Source organism: Plectropomus leopardus, chromosome 6 (assembly GCF_026936395.1).
Source record: "Plectropomus leopardus strain MGB_pleo_1.0 chromosome 6, ASM2693639v1, whole genome shotgun sequence".
Lineage (NCBI taxonomy): Eukaryota > Metazoa > Chordata > Actinopteri > Perciformes > Serranidae > Plectropomus > Plectropomus leopardus.
Genome location: NC_142181.1, coordinates 5,509,510 through 5,519,759, shown reverse-complemented (window position 1 = coordinate 5,519,759; position 10,250 = coordinate 5,509,510).

Sequence of the window (10,250 nt, the reverse complement as noted above, 5' to 3'; positions counted from 1 at the left end):
ACATGCCATAGCAAAGGATGTTGCAAAAAAGGCCAAAAACACCACAAATAGCATTTCCGAAAAACTACCAAAAAAGCATTAGTATGGTTTGGTGAAAAATGTCAAATTTTGACATGGCCAATAAACAACTGAAAACGGCATAAAATAGTATGCCGAGACATGCCATTGCAAAGAATGCTGCAAAAACAGCCAAAAAAACCCCAAAAAACATAATATGGCATGTTGAATAAACGACCGAAAAAGCAAGACTATAGTATGGCAACAATGTCAAAAAATGACATGTCCCAAAAACAGCTGACAACTGCATGAAATAACACGCAGAGACACGCCATAGTAAAGAATGTTGCAAAAACAGCAAAAAAACACATAATACAGTATGTTGAAAAAATGAAAGAAAAAGCAAGGCTATAGTATGACAAAAATAATGTTTTTAGCTGTTTTTGGGACGTCATTTTTTGACATTTTTGCCATATGATAGTCTTGCTTTTTTGATGGTTTTTCAACATGCCATGTTATGGTTTTTTTCGCTGTTTTGCAACATTCTTTACTATGGCGCGTCTCTGCACGCTATTTTACGCGGTTTTCAGGTCTTTATGGCTATTTTTGGGACAGGTCACTTTCTGACATTTTTACCACACTATAGCCTTGCTTTTTCAGTCGCTTTTGTCATCATGCCAAATTTAGTATTTTTGGGCTGTTTTTGCAACATTCTTTACTATGCCGTGTCTTGGCAAGCTATTTTAGGCAGTTTTCAGGTATTTTTAGCTCTTTTTTGGACAGGTCATTTTTTGACGTTTTTGCCATACTATAAGCCTTGCCTTTTTGGTCATTTTTTCAACTTGCAAAATTTTGTATTTTTGGACTTTTTTTGCAGAATTCTTTACTATGGCGTGTCTCGGCACGCTATTTCAGGCAGTTTTCAGGTATTTTTAGCTCTTTTTTGGACAGGTCATTATTTCAACATGCCAAATTTTGTATTTCTGGGCTGTTTTTGCAGCAGTCTTTACTATGGCGTGTCTCAGCACGCTACTTCAGGCAGTTTTCAGGTATTTTTAGCTGTTTTGGGGACATTTTTTTTTTTTGACATTTTTGTCATACTATAGCCTTGATTTTTCTGTCATTTTTTCAACATGCCAAATTTTGTATTTCTGGGCTGGCAGTATTTACAATGGCGTGTCTCGTCACACTACTTCAGGCAGTTTTCAGGTATTTTTTGCTGTTTTTGGGACAGGTCATTTTTCCACATTTTTGCCATACTATAGCCTTGCTTTTTTGGTCATTTTTTCAACATGCCAAATTTTGTATTTCTGGGCTGGTTTTGGCAGAATTCTTTACTATGGCGTGTCTTGGCACTCTATTTCAGGCAGTTTTCAGGTATTTTTAGCTCTTTTTTGGACAGGTCATTTTTTGACGTTTTTGCCATAGTATAGCCTTGCTTTTTTGGTCATTTATTCAACATGCAAAATTTTGAAATGTTGAAAAAAATCTGTAATGTTTTGTAATGTTTTTATGGACACGCCATAGTAAAGACTGCTGCAAAACCAGCCCAGAAATACAAAATTTGGCATGTTGAAAAAATGACCGAAAAAGCAAGGCTATAGTATGGCAAAAATGTCAAAAAATGACCTGTTCCAAAAAAACAGCTAAAAATACCTGAAAACTGCCTAAAATAGTGTGCTGAGACACGCCATAGTAAAGAATGTTGCAAAAACAGTCCAACATTACAAAATTTTGCATGTTAAAAAAATGACCAAAAAAGCAAGGCTATAGTATGGCAAAAAAGTCAAAAAATGACCTGTCCAAAAAAGAGCTAAAAATACTTGAAAACTGCCTGAAATAGTGTGCCAAGACACGCCATAGTAAAGAATTCTGCCAAAAAAGTCCAAAAATACAAAATTTTGCAAGTTGAATAAATGACTGTAAAAGCAAGGCTATAGTATGGCAAAAATGTCAAAAAATGACCTGTCCCAAAAAGAGCTAAAAATACCTGAAAACTGCTTAAAATAACCTGCCGAGACACGCCATAATAAAGAATGCTGCAAAAACAGCCCAAAAATACTAAACTGGGTATGTTGACAAAAATGACCGAAAAAGCAAGGCTATAGTATGGCAAAAAGTTCAAAAAATGACATGTTCCAAAAACAGCTAAAAATACCTGAAAACTGCCTAAAATAGCGTGCTGAGAAACGCCATAGCAAAGAATGCTGCAAAAACAGGCCCCAAATTACAAAATTTTGCATGTCAGAAAAATGACTGAAAAAGCAAGGCTATAGTATGGCAAAAATGTCAAAAAAAATGACCTGTCCCAAAAAGAGCTAAAAATACCTGAAAACTGCCTGAAGTAGCGTGACGAGACACGCCATAGTAAAGAATGCTGCAAAAACAGCCCGGAAATACAAAATTTTGCATGATGAAAAAAATGACAAAAAAAGCAAGGCTATAGTGTGGCAAAAATGTCAAAAAATGACCTGTCCCAAAAAGAGCTAAAAACACTTGAAAACTGCCTAAAATAACCTGTCGAGACACGCCATGAAAAAGAATGCTGCAAAACAGGCCCAAAATTAAAAAAATTTGCATGTCAAAAAAATGACCAAAAAAGCAAGGCTATAGTATGGCAAAAATGTCAAAAAATGAACTGTCCCAAAAGGAGCTAAAAACAGCTAAAACCATGTAAAATAGCGTGCCGAGACACACCATAGTCAAGAATGTTGCAACAACAGCCCAGAAATGTGAAATTTTGCATGTTGACAAAAATGACTGTAAAAGAAAGGCTATAGTATAACAAAAATGTCAAAAAATGACCTGTCCCAAAAAGAGCTAAAAACACTTGAAAACTGCCTAAAATAACCTGCTGTGACACGCCATAATAAAGAATGCTGCAAAAACAGCCCAGAAATGTGAAATTTGGCATGTTGACAAAAATGACCCAAAAAAGCAAGGCTATAGTATGGCAAAAATGTCAAAAAATGACCTGTCTCAAAAACAGCTAAAAATACCTGAAAACAGACGAAAATTACCTGCTGAGACATGCCATAGTAAAGAATGCTGCAAAAACAGCCCAAAAATACTAAATTGGGCATGTTGACAAAATTGACTGAAAAAGCAAGGCTATAGTATGGCAAAAATGTCAAAAAATGACTTTTCCGAAAAAGAGCTAAAAACAGCTGAAAACCATGTAAAATAGCGTTCCGAAACACACCATAGTCAAGAATGTTGCAACAACAGCCCAGAAATGTGAAATTTGGCATGTTGACAAAAATGACTGTAAAAGCAAAAATGTCAAAAAATGACCTGTCTCAAAAACAGCTAAAAATACCCAAAAACAGCCTAAAATAGCCTGCTGAGACACGCCATAGTAAAGAATGCTGCAAAAACAGCACAAAAATACAACATTTTGCATGTTGAAAAAATGACCAAAAAAGCAAGGCTATAGTATGGCAAAAATGTCAAAAAATCACCTGTTCCAAAAACAGCTAAAAATACCTGAAAACTGAGAAACGCCATGGTAAAGAATGCTGCAACAACAGCCTAAAATTAAAAATTTTGCTTGTCAAAAAAAAAGACTGAAAAAGCAAGGCTATAGTATGGCAAAAATGTCAAAAAATGAACTGTCCGAAAAAGAACTAAAAACAGCTGAAAACCATGTAAAATAGCGTGCCGAGACACACCATAGTAAAGAATGTTGCAAAAATAACCCAGAAATGTGAAATTTGGCATGTTGACAAAAATGACCAAAAAAGCAAGGCTATAGTATGTCAAAAATGTCAAAAAATGACCTGTCCCAAAAAGAGCTAAAAATACCTGAAAACTGCCTGAAGTAGCGTGACGAGACACGCCATAGTAAAGAACGTTGCAAAAACAGCCCAGAAATACAAAATTTTGCATGATGAAAAAAATGACCGAAAAAGCAAGGCTATAGTATGGCAAAAATGTCAAAAAATGACATGTTCCAAAAACAGCTAAAAACAGCTGAAAACCATGTAAAATAGCGTGCCGAGACACACCATAGTAAAGAATGTTGCAACAACAACCCAGAAATACAAAATTTTGCATGTTGAAAAAATGACCGAAAAAGCAAGGCTATAGTATGGCAAAAATGTGAAAAAATGACCTGTCTCAAAAACAGCTAAAAATACCTGAAAACTGCCTAAAATAGCGTGCTGAGAAACGCCATAGCAAAGAATGCTGCAAAAACAGGCTAAAATTACAAAATTTTGCATGTCAGAAAAATCACTGAAAAAGCAAGGCTATAGTATGGCAAAAATGTCAAAAAATGACCTGTCTCAAAAACAGCTAAAAATACCCCAAAACAGCCTAAAATAGCCTGTTGAGACACGCCACAGTAAAGAATGCTGCAAAAACAGCCCAAAAATACAACATTTTGCATGTTGAAAAAATGACCAAAAAAGCAAGGCTATAGTATGGCAAAAATGTCAAAAAATGACATGTTCCAAAAACAGCTAAAAACAGCTGAAAACCATGTAAAATAGCGTGCCGAGACACACCATAGTAAAGAATGTTGCAACAACAACCCAGAAATACAAAATTTTGCATGTTGAAAAAATGACCGAAAAAGCAAGGCTATAGTATGGCAAAAATGTGAAAAAATGACCTGTCTCAAAAACAGCTAAAAATACCTGAAAACTGCCTAAAATAGCGTGCTGAGAAACGCCATAGCAAAGAATGCTGCAAAAACAGGCTAAAATTACAAAATTTTGCATGTCAGAAAAATCACTGAAAAAGCAAGGCTATAGTATGGCAAAAATGTCAAAAAATGACCTGTCTCAAAAACAGCTAAAAATACCCCAAAACAGCCTAAAATAGCCTGTTGAGACACACCACAGTAAAGAATGCTGCAAAAACAGCCCAAAAATACAACATTTTGTATGTTGAAAAAATGAACAAAAAAGCAAGGCTATAGTATGGCAAAAATGTCAAAAAATGACATGTCCCAAAAACTGCTAAAAACACTTGAAAACTGCCTAAAATAGCCTGCCAAGAACGGCCATAATAAAGAATGTTGCAAAAACAGCCCAGAAATACAAAATTTTGCATGATGAAAAAAATGACCGAAAAAGGAAAGCTATAGTATGGCAAAAATGTCAAAAAATGACCTGTCTCGAAAAGAGCTACAAATACCTGAAAACAGCCTAAAATAGCCTGCTGAGACACGCCATAGTAAAGAATTCTGCAAAAACAGCACAAAAATACAACATTTTGCATGTTGAAAAAATGACCAAAAAAGCAAGGCTATAGTATGGCAAAAATGTCAAAAAATGACATGTCCCAAAAAGAGCTAAAAATACCTGAAAACTGCCTGAAGTAGCGTGCCAAGATATGCCATAGTAAAGACTGCTGCAAAACCAGCCCAGACATACACAATTTTGCATGTTGAAAAAATGACCGAAAAAGCAAGGCTATAGTATGGCAAAAATGTCAAAAAATCACCTGTTCCAAAAACAGCTAAAAATACCTGAAAACTGAGAAACGCCATAGTAAAGAATGCTGCAACAACAGCCTAAAATTAAAAATTTTGCTTGTCAAAAAAAAGACTGAAAAAGCAAGGCTATAGTATGGCAAAAATGTCAAAAAATGAACTGTCCGAAAAAGAACTAAAAACAGCTGAAAACCATGTAAAATAGCGTGCCGAGACACACCATAGTAAAGAATGTTGCAAAAATAACCCAGAAATGTGAAATTTGGCATGTTGACAAAAATGACCAAAAAAGCAAGGCTATAGTATGTCAAAAATGTCAAAAAATGACCTGTCCCAAAAAGAGCTAAAAATACCTGAAAACTGCCTAAAATAACCTGCCGAGACACGCCATAAAAAGAATGTTGCAAAACAGCCCAGAAATGTGAAATTTGGCATGTTGACAAAAATGACTGTAAAAGCAAGGCTATAGTATGGCAAAAATGTCAAAAAAATGACCTGTCCCAAAAATAGCTAAAAATACCTGAAAACTGCCTGAAGTAGCGTGACGAGACACACCATAGTAAAGAATGCTGCAAAAACAGCCCAGAAATACAACATTTTGCATGATGAAAAAATGACCAAAAAAGCAAGGCTATAGTATGGCAAAAATGTCAAAAAATGACATGTTCCAAAAACAGCTAAAAACAGCTGAAAACCATGTAAAATAGCGTGCCGAGACACACCATAGTAAAGAATGTTGCAACAACAACCCAGAAATACAAAATTTTGCATGTTGAAAAAATGACCGAAAAAGCAAGGCTATAGTATGGCAAAAATGTGAAAAAATGACCTGTCTCAAAAACAGCTAAAAATACCTGAAAACTGCCTAAAATAGCGTGCTGAGAAACGCCATAGCAAAGAATGCTGCAAAAACAGGCTAAAATTACAAAATTTTGCATGTCAGAAAAATCACTGAAAAAGCAAGGCTATAGTATGGCAAAAATGTCAAAAAATGACCTGTCTCAAAAACAGCTAAAAATACCCCAAAACAGCCTAAAATAGCCTGTTGAGACACGCCACAGTAAAGAATGCTGCAAAAACAGCCCAAAAATACAACATTTTGTATGTTGAAAAAATGAACAAAAAAGCAAGGCTATAGTATGGCAAAAATGTCAAAAAATGACATGTTCCAAAAACAGCTAAAAACACTTGAAAACTGCCTAAAATAGCCTGCCAAGAACGGCCATAATAAAGAATGTTGCAGAAACAGCCCAAAAATACTAAATTGGGCATGTTGACAAAAATGACTGAAAAAGCAAGGCTATAGTATGGCAAAAATGTCAAAAAAATTACCTGTCCCAAAAAGAGCTAAAAATACCTGAAAACTGCCTGAAGTAGCGTGACGAGACACGCCATAGTAAAGAACGTTGCAAAAACAGCCCAGAAATACAAAATTTGGCATGTTGACAAAAATGACCGAAAAAGCAAGGCTATAGTATGGCAAAAATGTCAAAAAATGACCTGTCTCGAAAAGAGCTAAAAATACCTGAAAACAGCCTAAAATAGCCTGCTGAGACACGCCATAGTAAAGAATTCTGCAAAAACAGCACAAAAATACAACATTTTGCATGTTGAAAAAATGACCAAAAAAGCAAGGCTATAGTATGGCAAAAATGTCAAAAAATGACATGTTCCAAAAACAGCTAAAAACAGCTGAAAACTATGTAAAATAGCGTGCCGAGACACACCATTGTTAAGAATGTTGCAGAAACAGCCCAAAAAATACTAAATTGGGCATGTTGACAAAATTGACTGAAAAAGCAAGGCTATAGTATGGCAAAAATGTCAAAAAAATGACCTGTCCCAAAAAGAGCTAAAAATACCTGAAAACTGCCTGAAGTAGCGTGACGAGACACGCCATAGTAAAGAATGTTGCAAAAACAGCCCAGAAATACAAAATTTTGCATGATGAAAAAAATGACCGAAAAAGCAAGGCTATAGTATGGCAAAAATGTCAAAAAATGACCTGTCTCGAAAAGAGCTAAAAATACCTGAAAACAGCCTAAAATAGCCTGCTGAGACACGCCATAGTAAAGAATTCTGCAAAAACAGCACAAAAATACAACATTTTGCATGTTGAAAAAATGACCAAAAAAGCAAGGCTATAGTATGGCAAAAATGTGAAAAAATGACCTGTCTCAAAAACAGCTAAAAATACCTGAAAACTGCCTAAAATAGCGTGCTGAGAAACGCCATAGCAAAGAATGCTGCAAAAACAGGCCAAAATTACAAAATTTTGCATGTCAGAAAAATCACTGAAAAAGCAAGGCTATAGTATGGCAAAAATGTCAAAAAATGACCTGTCTCAAAAACAGCTAAAAATACCCGAAAACAGCCTAAAATAGCCTGCTGAGACACGCCATAGTAAAGAATGCTGCAAAAACAGCCCAAAAATACAACATTTTGCATGTTGAAAAAATGACCAAAAAAGCAAGGCTATAGTATGGCAAAAATGTCAAAAAATGACATGTCCCAAAAACTGCTAAAAACACTTGAAAACTGCCTAAAATAGCCTGCCAAGAACGGCCATAATAAAGAATGTTGCAGAAACAGCCCAAAAATACTAAATTGGGCATGTTGACAAAATTGACTGAAAAAGCAAAGCTATAGTATGGCAAAAATGTCAAAAAATGACTTGTCCCCAAAACTGCTAAAAACACCCGAAAAACATTTAAAATAGTTTTCTGAGACATGCATAGTTGAGAATGTTGCAACAACAGCTCAGAAATGTGAAATTTGGCATGTTGACAAAAATGACCGAAAAAGCAAGGCTATAGTATGGCAAAAATGTCAAAAAATGACCTGTCTCAAAAACAGCTAAAAATACCCCAAAACAGCCTAAAATAGCCTGCTGAGACACGCCATAGTAAAGAATTCTGCAAAAACAGCACAAAAATACAACATTTTGCATGTTGAAAAAATGCCCAAAAAAGCAAGGCTATAGTATGGCAAAAATGTCAAAAAATGACATGTTCCAAAAACAGCTAAAAACAGCTGAAAACCATGTAAAATAGCGTGCCGAGACACACCATAGTAAAGAATGTTGCAACAACAACCCAGAAATACAAAATTTTGCATGTTGAAAAAATGACCGAAAAAGCAAGGCTATAGTATGGCAAAAATGTGAAAAAATGACCTGTCTCAAAAACAGCTAAAAATACCTGAAAACTGCCTAAAATAGCGTGCTGAGAAACGCCATAGCAAAGAATGCTGCAAAAACAGGCCAAAATTACAAAATTTTGCATGTCAGAAAAATCACTGAAAAAGCAAGGCTATAGTATGGCAAAAATGTCAAAAAATGACCTGTCTCAAAAACAGCTAAAAATACCCCAAAACAGCCTAAAATAGCCTGCTGAGACACGCCATAGTAAAGAATGCTGCAAAAACAGCCCAAAAATACAACATTTTGTATGTTGAAAAAATGAACAAAAAAGCAAGGCTATAGTATGGCAAAAATGTCAAAAAATGACATGTCCCAAAAACTGCTAAAAACACTTGAAAACTGCCTAAAATAGCCTGCCAAGAACGGCCATAATAAAGAATGTTGCAGAAACAGCCCAAAAATACTAAATTGGGCATGTTGACAAAATTGACTGAAAAAGCAAAGCTATAGTATGGCAAAAATGTCAAAAAATGACTTGTCCCCAAAACTGCTAAAAACACCCGAAAAACATTTAAAATAGTTTTCTGAGACATGCATAGTTGAGAATGTTGCAACAACAGCTCAGAAATGTGAAATTTGGCATGTTGACAAAAATGACCAAAAAAGCAAGGCTATAGTATGGCAAAAATGTCAAAAAATGACATGTCCCAAAAACAGCTAAAAACAGCAGAAAATCACATAAAATAGCGTGCAGAGACACGCCATAGTATATAATGTTTCAAAAATGACCAAAACCACCATAACATAGCATGTTGAAAAAATTACCAAAAATTCTATAACATAGTCTAGCAAAAAAAATGTCAAAATATGATATTTCCAAATAACAACTGATGAACATGCAAGGGGTCACACATTGGCTCATAACCATGTTTAACATGTTCATGAATCAGCAGCAGCAGCCTTTTGAGCAATTGTTTACAGGAAACCACATGCAGAGGAATAGAAATTCCCCAGCAGAGGAGGAAGTTTCCACTCGAACACACCGCCCCAAGCTCAGTCAATGAGGAGAGACGGAGAGAGGAGAGAGCGATGACGCAGCAGCTCTGCGGACAAAGGAACAACAGATTTTGTGTTAGATGGTATATGTTACTCCTGTAAAAGGGAGTGAGGTGACTGTGTTATCTGTCCTTAATGCTTTGACATTTTTATCTTTGAATAAAGCCTGCCTCGAGCAGTTTTAATCTTTTTTCATCATCCTTTTTTGGTGGCTTTTCATCCTTTTAAGATTTTGTTGAGTGGCTTACAGTAAAAAAAAAAAAAAAAAAGGAAAAAAATAAACTGGTTTTTGACCAATGCAAAGGTTCTGTTCACTGCTTGGTTTTGACCACAAATGAATAAACTCACTAAAATAATTGTGAGGGTTGTACCAGAGGTAGTCCCAGAGTTGTTCTGGATCCTCCAAGACGGGACAGACCAAAGGAACTCCCTCAGACCAAGCAGAAGAGTGATTTTCTCCAGGTATGGATGGCAAAATGTCAAAATGTGGTATGGGATGTCAAAATATGGTATAGTATGTCCAAAAAACCCAAAATATGGCATGTTGAAAAAAATGAAACAACCCAAAAACAGCTAAAAACAACTGAAAAACATGTAAAATAGTGTACCGAGACA